The following is a 16,582-nucleotide window of genomic DNA, read 5'->3' as shown; positions in this document are numbered from 1 at the left end:
ATGAATGAATATTACATATATTTTAATAGTTTATAATGAAAATAGTAATAATAATAATAAGCACCACCATGGTGGAAGTGAGGGGGAAAATTGTGAGTGTAAAGCAAGGAAGAGGCTAGAATAGAGAGAGATCTTGGTAATAAGAGGGAAAGGAAGGAAGGAAGGAGAGAAAGAGAGGAAGAAAGAGAGAGAAGGTAGGATGAAGGAAGGAAAAAGGAAGAAATGAAAGAAGAAGAAAGGAAGGAAGGAAGGAAAGAAGGAAGGAAAGAAGGAAAGAAAGAAGGGTGTTTAAAGAGAAAAATAAAATGAGATGTCAAATATTCAGATGAGTATGTATGGGTTAAAGGTCAAAGTTGGCATCTTTCTTGTTTAGAATCTAAATTTTAGGTAGTAGCTAAAGATGTGGGAGTGTATGATATGGCCAAGGAAGACAGTGTAGAATAAGAGGAGGAAAGGGAGCACAAAGTGTCTAACTGTGGAAAATATCACATTTAAGTGGCAAGAAGAAGCAGACAATCAGCTTAGAGTATTTGAGAAGGGTTTTTGTTTGTTTGTTTTTTGTTGTTTTTTGTTTTTGCCATGACTGTATTGTTGACCTAATTGTGGGGGTAAAGACCTTTCACCTGTACCTTAAACCATTCAGCCTCTTGGTGGTGAGCCAAAATGTGTTCTCTCAAGTATACCTGAGTTATGTGCTGTTTGCTTTCAACCTGGAGGCCGACCCAGATTGTGTCTGAAAGTGACCCTACAGTTGTTTATTGTCTGTTCTATATTACTTATCCCTGATCTTTAAGATATAATAAGTTTCATTGAAATAAGGTACGATTCCGGGATTCCTTTTTATTCATCATTCCAATATATTTGCCCATTTTCCTGCCTCCATTATAGTTACATTAAATAAAATCTGAAGATATTTTTAGTTGATTACTGGGAAGAATTCATCTATTTGCTTCTATTTGCTTAGGGTTAGAACTTCTTGATTGCAATATGAAGATTGATAAAGTGACAAGCAACTTTGTCTACTACACTATATTGTTGTTGACTGCAGCAATATAAAAACTGAAATTAAAAACCATGCTCTTCACCTTCATTTGAGTCCTCCCAGTTATTCCAGACATAAATCAGGTAAGTGAACTTGGAGCGTCCTTGAGATTCTTTACTGGTGACCTTAGTACTGAGCATAAAGCTCAGTACTGCAGGAGCACTGCAGCCACATGGGTCTCTTTGTGGTTTAACTCACTTTGTATTTATTGTCAGCACTGCACAACTGCCAGGTTGTTTCATTCATTAATTGTTCTATAAAGTTATTGTCACTATTGCTTTCTATAAACTTATTAATTTTTGAATGTATACAGACCATCTTTCAACAGTTAGTACAAGGTCTTCTTTAGGGGTGAAAGCATGTTTTATACTCCTCTTGAATGCTGCAGTTTTTGGCATATTGCCGAATACAGGCAAAGTAGTCAATAAAACCTTTTGATTTATCAATGAATGTACTGCTTACTTACTATCATTCTTATAAAACCATGGTAGGTAAAATAGAAATACTAATGATGCCTTTGCCTTTTATATGATTGTTGTGAAGATCAAATCAGGTATGAGAGGGGAAATTACTCCACTAATGTTATGAAGACCTATTAGGTCATTAACAGAAATTCAGCTGAAATTGTTCTTTATTTTATAGGATGTGCTTTTTTGCCTTCTCCTTTGGAATTTCATCAAAACAAAGAAAACAAACAAATCCTGAATATACACTGAATGGTTTGACTCTAGTTGGAGATTTTTAAAGTTTTGCTTCAGACCTTGACTGACTCCAATTCTAAAGACAACTGAGCGGGCTAGTTAGGAAATTCTTATGCAACTTATAAAATAGAGACCCCAAAGGGTTTTTTGGCATAATAGAATAGAATAGAATAGAAAAATACTTTTGATGTGTCGTTAGGGTTTAATCCCTTCCTCTTTGTCACCATTAAGAAAGAGAAATACTCCTCTAAGATCAAAGCGAAGATTTTGACCTGTATTTCCCGAACACTGTGCAGAGGTACTCCATACCATGTCATGGCACCTTCCTTTCAATGACATATCTTTGTGAAGTTTAGTTTGTAGCAGGTTTGATAAAAAGCAAATATGGGATGAAAATTGGGGTGGAACAGGAAATGAAGATGGCTGTATGCAATTTGACTCTAAGGTTTGAGAAGTCGTGCAGTGCCTAACAGTGCTCACATGCCAACCCCAAATAGACTAGTACCCCCTTATCCATAGGAAATACATTTCAAGACCCCCGATGGATGCCTGAAACCGTGGACAGTATGAAACCATATACATACTGTGTTTTTTCCTATACATACATATCTCTAATAAAGTTTGATTTGTAAGTTAGGCACAGTAAGAGATTAGAAACAGTAACTAATGATAAGTTAGAACAATTATAACAACATACTGTAATGCAAATTATGTGAATGTTTTCTCCTCTTTCTCTCAAAATACTGTAATGTTTTCAGATCACAGCTGAGGGCATTAATTGAAACTGCAGAAAGTGTAACTGTGGATAAGAGGTGACTACAGTTTTAGGGATAAGAATGAAATAAGAATATATTTTTATTTTATGTGTATTATATTTTCGGAGTGCTAATAAGTTGTTAAGACATAAATACTTGCTAAGGTATTTGGATTTACTTTAATAAACCGAACTGTTAGGTCTTTATTTTTGCCCAAGTATGCTATAAAAAATTATTGAGACATTGTGAGCACTGAAGATCAAGAAAGTTTGGGAGCTACTTGCTTAGTGCAATGAAATGTTTGATTTTCCATAAGCCAAATATTCTATATCTGCTTAATTTTTATGTCAATTCCTTTACTCTCCTATGACAGTTTTAAGAGTTTTTTTTGTATGATCTATCTAAATCAAATATATTTTTCCCATAGGGCACCCAGGAGAGGTTCTGATAAATGAGTGTCACCTTTTGGATTAAGAAAGTCACTTCACCACTGTTGGCCTTGATCTCTCCACATCTGTGAAATAATAGTGTGGATTATTTGATATTCCCAGTCTCTTTCCAATCTAGAATTCCATAATACTATAAACTTAGAAGATTCTTAAAATACAATGAGAAGGCCATCAGATGGTGGAATCGAGAGAGTTCTCCATCCACTGTTAATTGAAGAGAGAATTCACGTTCTGTCTGGAAGCAATGGCCTACAATTGTGACGTCTGATATGCTGCACTGATGTGGGCATTGTCCAAAGTAAAGGATACCAGAGAAAGACCCTGGATAAATAGGTGTCAACGCTCATGGTACATGAGACAGGGATGTCTGAGCATTGTGGAGCAGGCAATTCTTCAGACTTTACAATTGTGCTTGGGTCTTGGAGTTGGAGGAAGGGTGGTGTAGAAGAGAACGTGCTACCATGTTTTTGATAGTAATATACTTAGAACTCAGTCCTGTTCTTTAAAATGTCCTAAAACTCATGTCATATGTGTAAAGAAAAAGTTCACAACCATTTTCTTTTGATCCTCTTCAGGGAGGTTGATAACGTAGCTAAATTGTGAATGCAGGCAGAATCATCTCGTTGGATATTTATGGTGATATAAGGGTCCCTAACATAACTTTTCTAATACTGCAAAAGCTGCTTTTATGTATAAATAACTCTTAATCACAGTTTAAGACTACTTTTATCATCCTGTTGATGCTCATTCAAGCAATATCAAATGCTTTTGCAGTAGATTTAAAAACAAAATAAAAACTCAGCCTATTTGCAGTTTACATTTTCCTTACACCCATCACCCACTTTTGCTCTTCTATGCTGAGTAGTGCTCTCATGCCATCTGTGTATTGTCTTAATATCTGTCACTTCCTCAACACTTTTATCCTTTTTGTCTTCATCTTCTTGGTTCCTCTGATTTTTTTTTTTAATTCACCACGCAGTTTCTCTCTGATGTTTTTCTCACAGTACTTTTATAATCTCTAATGCATTCATTATTCTTTGCAGAACCTTGTTGCCATGTTCATTTGTTTTCCAATAATCTTTATTAGATCTTTTACTTTGTATTTTTTCAAGTCTTTTAAATCCCTTCTTATGCAAATTCTATTTTTTATTTAACTCGCTTAGCTTGCCTTGTCTCTGATCTTCCTTTGACAATTTTATTACAGTTTCTCTCATCATCTTTACACTTTTTTATGTCTTTGAAATATGATCTTCCCACTTTCCTTTTACTGTTTCTATGATACCCTCCTATGTCCCATCTCCCATTCTTGGCCTTATAATTTAAAATAATTCATTATCTTACCTCATCTTTTTGCCTCTCCCCCTTCCTTTGTTTGGAATTGGTCCTTTACAAAAGAATTGGTTACCCAGAATGGCTTTCTTAGTTGTTTGAAGGAGGACCAAACTGATATTGCCAAATACCTAAAGCTTTACAAAAATCAAGGTCTGAGAGATGACAAATTGAGGGTCAGGGCTGAAGGGCAGCTATATGACTTGAAAGAAGAGGTTTAACTCAGGCAAAATTATATCATTTTGTAGGTTATATGTGCCATATACATTCCATAGTTTTCTAAATAAGCCCTCCAAAATACAGGTGATTTCTAGGTTCTTGGCATTTAAAAAATTTTTATCTTGCTCTGTCACTCTGGCTAAAGTGCAGTGGAGCAATGATACCTCACTGCAGCCTCGAACTCCTGGGCTCAACCTTCTGAGTAGCTGGATTACAGCCCAGCTAATGTTTTCTACTTTGTACAGAGGAGGTCACTATGTTGCCCAGACTGGTAACTCTTGACCTCAAGACATCCTACCACCTCAGCCTTCCACCCTCCTACCTGAACCTCCCAAATATCTGAGATTACAAACACATGCCACAGAACCCAGCAGGTTCCTGGCATCTTTTATTTTCTCTCTCACCATTAGAAACTAAAGTCCACATTTCTAAGTTAACATAAGGCCTATAATTAGAGTGAAGACAGTCTTTTCCAACCTCTGAGCTAACGTGGGATGGGGAAAAAACATAGTAGACACTTGTCATGTCTCTTTTTTCCTTTTCAAAAATATTTGCTTTTAAAGCTTGGCTGCTTCTTCAGAATGGGGTAAAATAAAAATAAAGCTGGGCCGGGTGTGGTGGCTCACGCCTGTAATCCCAGCACTTTGGGAGGCCGAGGCAGGAGGATCATCTGAGGTCAGAAGTTCGAGACCAGCCTGGTCAACATAGTGAAACCCCATCTCTACTAAAAATACAAAATTAGCCAGGCATGGTGGCATGTGCCTGTAATCCCAGCTACTCGGGAGGCTGAGGCAGGAGAATCGCTTGAACCTGGGAGGGGGATGTTGAAGTGAGCTGAGATTGCACCACTGCACTTCAGCCTGGGTGACACAGCAAGACTCCATCTCAAAAATAAATAAATAAATAAAACCAATTAATCCCTTCTTGCAACAGGATGGCCCCAGAAGAAGGCATAACTGTTTGATAGTAATTGATTAGTGAGTATTCTCCTAGTAAGGCATTGCCAGTGTCCTTGCTATTTTTAGGTGCTAAATATCAATTTAGTATACTGCTCTCTAGGATGAGAGGGTCAGCAGAATGCTGGGCTCAGGAGATGATCCAGCTGCTATTGGATATGAGCATTGGGTAGAAAGGACAGCAAATCTTGGCTGCTGATAGTAAGGTAGCTACTGCTGAGTCTTCCCTCAAAACAAATGGCATGTTAGGCAGAGCATCCTGTTATGAGTCTGATAACCTGAATCTCTGCCTGAGTTACTGACCTGGGGCTGTAGTGTGACACCTGTCATTTCTCTCTCTCCTTCTATGTTTGCTCATGCAGAAGATGAATTGGTTGCACTCAGTGATGTCTAAAAATTCCTTTCAGCTCCTTCTCCTTTGTCATAATGTTTCAAGTTCCATCATTAAAGATTGATTTCTTCTGGTTTCTAAGGCTTTTAGGTTTTCAAGGATTGCCATTAAAATGCGAACCTGAGGGGAGAAATAACATATTAGAGTGTTTTTAGCCCATATATTTGAGGAGCTTTTGAATGATCTCTTAAGGGGCAGGCCATTTGGGAATAAGGCATGGGTGATCCGCCAGGACAAAGGGGGCTAGGAGGATCAGGGAGGGACACAAATGGGGTGACAGAGGAGACAACAGACATAAAGAATAACTAAATGCTAGTTTATTTTACATATATTTTATCAATTCCTGCAGAAAACCTGGGATTTAGTTATTACCATACCCATATTTCATATGAAAAACTGAACTTCAAAGACCGAACATGACACATGTACAGTTATTTGGAGAAGCAGAGATAGCATGGGAACCCAGGTTGTAAGATGCCAGGGTCTATGCCCATATTCTTCCCACTGCAGCCAGCTACTTTTTGCTTATTGCTGTTTACAATGTTACCTAGAGTGAGTTCTGCAGAAATAAAGTACTTCGCCTAGATTATCACATTCAGTCCTCACCAGTGGATACCATTATTTTTTTCCAGCTTTCCAGAGGAAGACCCTGAAGTTTAAAAGGTTAATAGTCTGAATAACAACACATAGCTCATATCTCAGGGACAGATATAATAGGTATATACATATACATGGAAAAAATGTTTTGGAACTTTTGACAAAGGCCTCAGCTCACACTGTCTTGAATCACTACTGCTGAAAAAAAAAAAAAAAAAAAACCTTTTCTTTCCCTCTATCTCTTCGGCTTTTCTATCATATTCTCATTTCTAATAATCTAAAGTTTTAAGAAATCAATCCCCTTCCCCATCTTTATTTTTTATCAGAAAACTATTTCCTGTGGGCCTCTTTCAATTCAAACTGCCTCAGTCTTGGATCTGAAAGTCAGGTTATACAATCTGGTTTATTGTTTTTAATCAATTCAAAATTTTAAGAGGCATTTTTTCAGGTGTCAGATGTCATAATTAATTTCCACAAATACTTGTTGTTGAATAACTAAGCCATTTCTGTAGTCAAATCTTATAAAGTTTGTCTTCTTTCAATATTACTAGATGACATTGCACAAATTATGTCATTTCTCTAAGACCAATTTTCTGTAACTATAAAAGAAAGGAGTTGTACCAGATCATCTGTAAGAGGCCTTGCAGCTCTCAAACGGTGTGCTTCTTACCATGCCAAAGCCTTTACTAATTTATTTGAAAAACATTGAGACCATAGAGTGTGCCAAGTACTATATAAGACATTGTAAATATGATCATTAGGTAGCCCTGTGTCAAGGAGGTGAGAATCTGCCGCAGAGCTCACTGTAGTAGAATTACAACATTGATTTATGTTTGCGTGCTGCTTACATACATTTAACATACCTTTTCTATGTAGTTTGCCTTGTGTCTCACACTATCCACCCCATAACAACATGCATTTCTATTCTTCTTGCTTACCACCATCAATGGGTCCATTCTCAATCTGCCCAGATTTCAGGCTTCCCCAGCTTTCTCTTCCATACATAAAAATCATAGATAGAGGTAGAGTTAATAACAAATTGAGTAGATGCCTGATTTCCTGATAGGGCTTAAAGGGATTTTCCACTTGTAGATATCTCTATGTATCTATGTATCTATGTATCTATGTATCTATCTATCTATCTATCTATCTATCATCTATCTATCTATCATCTATCTATATATCAGGCTGAAGTGCAATGGTACAATCATAGCTCACTGCAGCCTTGATTTCCTGGGCTCAAGTGATCCTCCCACCTCAATCATACCTAGGACTACAGGTACACACCACCACACCTGGCTAATTTTTAAAATTTTTTGTAGAGATGGGGGTCTCTCTATGTTACCCAAACTAATCTCAAACTCCTGGGCTTAAGCAATCCTCCAGTGGCCTCTCAAAGTGCTGGGATTACAGGCATGAGCCACGGCACCCAGCTGAATTTTATTTATTATTTTTATAGTGTTTAAAGAAGAATAGAGGTTTTAGGCAGGGAGGAGACAAGCTAGGGAAAAGTAATAGCAATGGACATAGTGATGAAAGGGATGTTTTGGTGTGAAGGTATACCCACTAAAGGTCTTCAGCCTACCCCAGTTTTTTCATGGCCTATCACACTTTTGAGCTGTTTTAGTCTGAGTCATCACAGTTGTCAGCTAGTTTAGAAATCTATTAATGTCTTGGTGTTTGTACAGTTTGTTATTCCTTCATGGACCATTTCTCCACTTAGCTTCCTGGACGCATACTCTCCTGACTCTTCTCTCTCCTTCTTTGTTCCTTAGCAGCCTCCTTTGCTAGGTTCTCCTTCTATTCTTTGAGAGTCTCATGGCTTAGAATTTGCCGATAATCCTAAATTCACTTCCAACCACCACCTTTCCTAAACTTCATATTCATATACCAAACTACCAACTTAACATCACTAGCTGGGTGCTTAAAAGGCATCTCAAATTAATATATCAAAAATTCAGCCTCTGATGTCCCTGCATACTCGTCCTTCACTAGTCTTTCCTGTATTGGTTATGATCTCTTCATTCTAATTACTTGGGCCCCAAAATCTGGACTTCATCCTTGCTTCTTTATTTTTCCTCTTTACTTAGCACACCAAATCTATCAGTAAATCTTGTTGTCTCTACCTTCAAATTATATCCTGGAAATAATATACTCCTACCTCCATCTCTACCACCCTAATCCAAACCATCCACATTTGTACCATAGACCAAAGCAATAGTCTTCTAAGTACTTTGTCTGTCAGAAGCTATTTTTCTCATTACAGCCACAACAATCTTTTTAAAATCTATTTTTTTTTTTTTTTTTTTTTTTGAGACAGAGTCTCATTCTATCACCCAGGCTGGAGTGCAGTGGTGCAATCTTGGCTCACTGCAACTTCCACCTTCCGGGTTCATGCGATTCTCCTGCTTCAGCCTTCTGAGTAGCTGAGATACAGGCACACACCACCACACCTGGCTAATTTTTGCATTTTTAGTAGAGATGGGATTTCTCCATGTTGGCCAGGCTGGTCTCGAACTCCTGTCCTCAAGTGATCTTTTTGCCTCAGCCTCTCAAAGTGCTGGGATTACAGGCATGAGCCACTGCTCTTGGCCTAAAAATTTAACATTTAATAGACTATGAAACCTCCTACTTGAAATCCAACATTTTCCCAATATATGAACTCCCTACCATAGCCTTCAAGGCAGTGCACAATCTTGCCCCTATACACCTTTTCTATCTCATCTCATGATTCTTCCTGGCTTGCTTCACCGACATTACAGGTCCTTTTACTGTTCTTCCTGGTATACATCATCCCATTGTGATTTTGTATGACAACTTGGCCAGGCTATAGTTTTCACACATTTACTCAAACAACATTTCAGGTGTTGTTGTGAATGTATTTTGTAGATGTGATTAACATCTACAATCAGTTGGGTTTAAGTAAGGGGTATTAGCCTTGATAATCTGTGTGGGCCTCATTCAATCAGATGAAACACTTTAAGGGAAGAGCTGAGGTTTCTGTAAGAAGAGGAAATTCTACTTGTAAACTGCAGTCAGCTCCCACCAAAGAGTTTCCTGATGGTCTTTCTTACAGATTCCAGGCTCACCTACCCAGGCCCTAATGCAAGCCAATTCCTTGGAATAAATCAATCTCTCGCTCTCTCTCTCTCTCTCTATACACACACATATATATATACACACACACACGTATATATACACTATATATATACACACACGTATATATACACTATATATATACACACATGTATATATACACTATATATACACACATATGTATATGTACACTATATATATACACATATGTATATGTACACTATATATATACACACATATGTATATGTACACTATATATACACACATATGTATATGTACACTATATATACACACACATGTATATGTACACTATATATACACACACATGTATATGTACACTATATATACACATGTATATGTACACTATATATATACACACATGTACATATACACTATATATATACACACATGTATATATACACTATATATACACACATGTATATATACACTATATATACACACATGTATATATACACTATATATACACACATATGTATATATACACTATATATACACACATATGTATATATACACTATATATACACACATATGTATATATACACTATATATACACACATATGTATATATACACTATATATACACACGTATATACACATATATACACACATATATACACATATATATACACACACAAATATATATACACATATATATAAAGTAATAATCAGAGTGCTATGAGAAACAGAGCAAAATTATACATAGGTTTTACGTGTAATTATATATACATAAAACCTATGTAAAATATTATTCTATTTACATATTGCACTCTCTCTCTCTATATATATACATATGTACAATGGTACAAGCCAATTCCTTGCAAGAAATCAATCTCTCTCTCTCTCTCTCTCTGTGTCTCTCTCTCTCTATATATATAAACTAATAATCAGAGGGCTATGAGAAACAGAGCAATATTATACATAGGTTTTATGTATAATTATATATATACATAACCTATGTAAAATATTCTATTTACATATTGTGCTCTCTCTCTCTCTCTCTATATATATATATATATGTACAATGGTGTAAGCCAATTCCTTACAAGAAATCAATCTCTATCTATTCACATTTCATACACACACACATATAAGTATGTGTGTGTCCCTGCATACTCACCCTTCACTAGTCTTTCCCATAGTGGTTATGATCTCTTCATATATATATATATATATATACACACACACACACACACACATATATATACACATGTGTGTGTGTATTAAATGTGAATGATAGAGAGAGCAATTGATTTCTTTCAAGGAATTGGCTTGCACCATTGTATATATATATATATATAGAGAGAGAGAGAGAGAGCACGCGTGCAATATGTAAATAGAACACTATTATACATAGGTTTTATATATATTATTATACATAAAACCTATTTATAATATTGCTCTGTTTCTCATAGCACTCTGATGCACCCATACAACTTATTCTTCTCTCACAGCTTTTCCTTTTGCTGTTCCCTATTCCTGGAATGCTTTCTTCCAAATATTTGCATGGCTCATGCTCTTACATGATTCAAGTCTTTGATCAGTTGGCCCCTCCTCAGAAGGGCCTTCTTTAATCTCCTTGTTAAAAGTGACCCAAGTGACTCCATATCAATCATATTTTCTTGCCCTCACTGCTTTATTTCATAACATTTACCCCTATCTGAAATTATGCACTTGGTCATTGTCTCTCCTTTTCCCCATGTCTAAGCTCCATGATGGGGTGCGTTTCATCTGTCTTGTTCACTGCTGTATCCCCAACCTCTAGATCAGTGCCAAGTACAGGAATGCATAGCATATCTTTTGTTGAATAGTGAGGAAATGAGACACTGTATTGATTTATTGGAGTTCAGAGGGTGGTCCTCAGAGGGAGAAAATAGCTGAAAAAGCAGAATGAAAACTATAAAAAGCTTTTTTACGTCGGCTAAGTTCTCAATCTTAGCATTCCTTCTTTCTAAAAATAATTTTAAAAAACATCCAGACTTATTATCTGCACTTCTCTTTCCCATGTCATTCTATACCTGCCAATTTTCTTTTATTTATCAAAAATTTACTTAGAGCCTAGTATGTGCTAGGAATGATTAGACAAGCCAAAAACAACCAATCAGAAGGGAGAATTTCTCAAAGGAAGGCCTTGTAAGCTAAGATGTGATAAAGCCTACTAAGCAAAGAGTAGAGGGAAATGAACAGGGTAGAGAAAAGTGTGTGCGTAGTGGCCTGGAAACGAGAAAGAACATACTGTCTGAGGAAGTAAAAGAAGATCAGGTTGGCCGGGTGCAGTGGCTCATGCCTGTAACCCCCCAGCACTTTGGGAGGCCAAGGCGGGCGGATCACGAGGTCAGGAGTTCGAGACCAGCCTGGCCAACATGGTGAAACCCCATGTCTACTAAATATATAAAAATTAGCCGGGCGTGGTGGCACACGCCTGTAATCCCAGCTACTCGGGAGGCTGAGGTAGGAGAATTGCTTGAACTCAGGAGGTGGAGGTTGCAGTGAGCTGAGATCACGCCACTGCACTCCTGCCTGGGCGACACAGAAAGACTCTGTCTCGGGGCTGGAGAAAAAAAAAATGAAGAAGATCAGGTTGACTAAAGTAGTTTTTGAGAGAATGTATGTGGGTGCATTAAGAGGATAGATGAATCTGGAGAGGTGTTAGAGCATGAAGCTCCTTTCAGCTTAGTTATGAGTTTTTAATTTTGTCTGTTAAAGATGAGAGGATAACAGCAGCACTAAGTAAGAGGCTAATATGTCAGCTTTGTGATTCAGTAAGACACTTTCAATACAAGGGCAGAAAGACCAGTGTCACATGGAGTTTTTACATGTATTGTTGCTTCTCCTTAAACCTCTGAAACTTACTGGTTTAGCTGAAAACTTTGTTCCATGCTTTTTAACCTCAGGTAAATGAAAACAAACAACAGCACAACATATCTACCAACAACCAACAGAAATAAAGATAGCAGACTGATTTCATCCAGCTAGATTCAACATCTCCAAAATTTATCCTGGATGGAGATAGAGTAGCATATTTATGTATGAAATGTGAATAGGGTTTGGAATTAGAATACTTCAGACCTAGCTCTGTCTTGTGTTGGCAGAATTCCTTAACTTTCTGAAGTCTCCTACAGCTCATGTATTAAATGAAGCTACCGAGAATACTTTATTCACAGGAAAATTGTGTGAATTAATGTATGGTGAGTTACCTGGTGAAATACAAAACTCCAGTTAAATGAGTTATAGTCGTCTTTGCCTCATGAGTTCACAAGGTATTTGACATCAAATAACCAGCTTATCATTAGAAGTTATTGCTGTGGGATGGGTGGAGTGGATTTAATGTGATCACACATGGAATCTTACAGCACTCTGAAGATGGAGGGTCCATGCAGGAAGAGTGCTACCTGCCAAAAGAGGATAAAATACCACTCATCACCTCAGGAGGCATTGATTATGTTGATCCTACAGACAGAATGTTACTGTCATAGGGAACACAAAAAAGACACTGCTTATTCACGTTATGGGGGAGAGAGATACAACACTCCATGGCCATTTCCAGTATTTTGGGGGTTATATTAAAGAAACTAACTCCTTTCACTCAAATCAACTGAAAAAAGGCTTGGAACTTAAGAAATTCATCTTGAGCCAATGCAAAAAAACTCACTGGGAGAGACCTTGATTCAAGAAACTGACTCACTGGTACAGAGGTCAGCAAATTATCCCAAGGACAAAAAACCAAACACCACATGTTCTCGCTCATAGGTGGGAATTGATCAATGAGAATACTTGGACACATGAAGGGGAACATCATACACTGGGGCCTGTCATGGGGTGGCCGGACGGGGAGGCAAAGCATTAGGAGATATACCTAATGTAAATGACGAGTTGATGGGTGCAGCACACCAACATGGTGCATGTATACATATGTAACAAACCTGCACGTTGTGCACATGTACCCTAAAACTTAAATAAAAAAAAAAAAAAGAAAGGCCGATATATATATCGGCTGATATATATATACACACCTATATATATATAGGCCTTTACCTATATATATATATATAGGCCTTTACCTATATATATATATATATATATCGGCCCCTATCTGAAACTATGCGCTTTCCTTACAAGAAATCAATCTCTATCTATTCACATTTCATACACACACACATATATGTGTGTGTGTGTCCCTGCATACTCACCCTTCACTAGTCTTTCCCATAGTGGTTATGATCTCTTCATATATATATATATATACACACACACACACACATATATATATACACGTGTGTGTGTATTAAATGTGAATGATAGACGAGAATTCAGACTATGCTTCCCTTTGTAACCCTAATTGAGTGGCTAAGAGGTTTCCTGGTAACAAGGATCTGTAGAGTGACTTAAAACAAACAAAATTTTTAAAACATCAGGGTTATATTTACTTTTTATTATTCTTTCTAGATACCATTTTTGAATGTGAGATTATTAATCAAAAAAGATCAACTTTATGCAATCATACAGTAAAGAATCCCTCCAGAAAGAGGAGCTAGAGACACATTGGGGCTTAAGAAAATATGTATTTTTAAGAAGGTGGCAGTATACATATGGAAAAATGAACCAAGCTGCGCATTTAAGATTTGTATACTTGACATCACTTGAGAATAATGTGAAAACAAGATCACTCTCTCTAGGAATTAAATATGTAGCTAGTTTGGCTTGTTAGAACATACCTGTTACAGTCAAGATTCTGGCGCTCAGGTAAGTTAAACCAAGTAAAATAGTTCTCGCCTCCGGCCGGGGCACGGTGGCTCACGCCTGGAATCCCAGCACTTTGGGAGGCCGAGACGGGCGGATCACGAGGTCAGGAGATCGAGACCATCCTGGCTAACACCGTGAAACCCCGTCTCTATTAAAAATACAAAAAATTAGCTGGCGTGGTGGCGGGCGCCTGTAGTCCCAGCTACTCCGGAGGCTGAGGCAGGAGAATGGCGCGAACCCGGGAGGCGGAGCTTGCAGTGAGCCGAGATCGCGCCACTGCGCTCCAGCCTGGGCTACAGAGCGAGACTCCGCCTCAAAAAAAAAAAAAAAAAAAAAAAAAAAAAAGGCCGGGCGCGGTGGCTCATGCTTGTAATCCCAGCACTTTGGAAGGCCGAGAGGGGTGGATCACGAGGTGAGGAGATGGAGAGCATGGTGAAACCCCGTCTCTACTAAAAATACAAAAAATTAGCCGGGCGTGGTGGAGGGCTCCTGTAGTCCCAGCTACTCGGAGAGGCTGAGGTAGGAGAATGGCGTGAACCCCGGAGGCGGAGCTTGCAGTGAGCCGAGATTGCGCCACTGCACTCCAGCCTGGGCGACAGAGCGAGACTCCGTCTCAAAAAACAACAACAACAACAACAAAAATAGTTCTCGCCTCCAACACCCATGTCAGTGTTACAGGGTTCCTGCTGTAGAAGCCTATTTCTGTTTGCATGTGCAACATATTATTCCATAAACATGAGAAAAAGCCCTGATATAGCCACAAGAGTAATTTCTTTCCATCTGGCCCTGCCGAGGCTTTCAGCATTTATAAAGAGCTGAAAGCAGTCTGTTTTAGCATCTCATAAAGCCCCCTCCTTTAACCAAGGGCCAGCTTTCTACTTCTTTGATGATCATGGCTCTTATTAGAGAATGCACACTTGTGTTTGTGGCTAAGTTGCTACTATACACACCTTCAAATGCCAGAAAGCACAGGCAGTCTCTGGGATCCTTGCGTCTTGGTGCAAAGTCCTTCACACTCTGTTGGTAGGTGGCCCTCCCTCCTAGAAATTCTTTCTCTCTCTTCAGCTCTGCTGAGGCTTGCTCAAGGCCAGGGCATTGAGTGGTGTGTGCTAATGACATATTGGATGTAGTGTGAAGACAAGAGGGACGAATGGCAAAGAAGATTAACTAAGTTCCAAAATACTAACTTTAATTGCTTTTGCCTGTTGAAATAGAGTTATGTAGAAGGACAGCTAGGATAGAAATATACAAAGCATTATGTGTTACTGAGACCATCCCAGAGGCTGCTAATAGTGGAATCTTTCATGATTTGAATTATTTTTGATTCTTCTATAAACTCTTCAAATTATAACTTTACGTTGCCTAAGTGTTTCTTGGAGTTTTATCATGATGATGGCTAGCATTTATACTCTACCTGTAACACCGATAGGTCTGTGGGTAGTTCCAGAATGGTACATAAATTCTAATACATAAACTAATTATAGAAAACCCCTCTGTTTCAATCAGATCTAGAGAAGGAATAAAAATGTACAGTAAATGTGCCAAATTTAATACACTTGGCAAGAGAAGGCATAAATATGATATAATACCAATACTCATAATAGAGTGCTTGAAAAAAATGTAATGCCCCTTCCTATGGATGTTAATGGACTTTTCAGGAATTACCTGGTGGCAGATGCAGAAGTCACTGCAGAGGAAACACATGAGGTTTAGCTGAGTTCAGATGTAAGGTTCTGAGCTTCTTTCTGCCAAGCAGGCACTAAGTGATCTTGAAGCAGTGAATTTTGACTGACACGGGGGCTTTTCTTAGCCTTGCTGTTGGCTAGACAACTGAATTTAAAAATGTCACCAGCCCCTTAACTCTCGGTGTCCTTAACTCTGAAATGGATTCAATAATCGCTGTTGTTAAAGGTGGTATGAAAATTACACAGGTGGTCAATAATCAGTAGTTTTATCTTTTCTCTGCTTCCTAATGTTTATGCCAAGCCCATTGTATCCTGAAAACACTTCTCATACTGTACCCTTCACACGTTCTTCTAATTGATTATTTATGTATTTGTCTTTGTATTATATTTTGAGCTCCTTGAGGTTGAGGGCTTTGTTCTGTGCATGTTTGCATCCTTGTAGGCCAGTGCAGTGACTGTCACATAGTAAGTAATATAAAAATGGTGAACCAAGGAAATTATTTAATGCCTAAATTTTATTAAATGAGTTACTCATTCAGTTAATTAGTCATTTTTTTCAGAGGCAAAGGAATTAAAAGAATAGGATACTTAAGCCACTGTGA

General features: G+C 37.9%; 1 long non-coding RNA gene across 1 annotated transcript in view; it reads right to left on the bottom strand.

Annotated features, from left to right (window-relative positions):
• LOC104007565 (uncharacterized) overlaps window positions 1-15,421 on the bottom strand; it is an 82,367-nt gene extending 66,946 nt beyond the window's left edge. The window contains exons 1-2 of the long non-coding RNA XR_681816.5: window positions 15,246-15,421; window positions 5,755-5,962 (exon numbers count right to left, since the gene is read on the bottom strand). This is a non-coding gene — a long non-coding RNA (uncharacterized LOC104007565). The remainder of the gene's footprint in view (window positions 1-5,754; window positions 5,963-15,245) is intronic.
• Between the last annotated feature and the right edge of the window lie 1,161 nt (window positions 15,422-16,582).

The sequence above is a fragment of the Pan troglodytes genome, chromosome 7, assembly GCF_028858775.2.
Source record: "Pan troglodytes isolate AG18354 chromosome 7, NHGRI_mPanTro3-v2.0_pri, whole genome shotgun sequence".
Classification (NCBI taxonomy): Eukaryota; Metazoa; Chordata; class Mammalia; order Primates; family Hominidae; genus Pan; species Pan troglodytes.
This window is presented reverse-complemented; position numbering and strand designations above follow the sequence as displayed.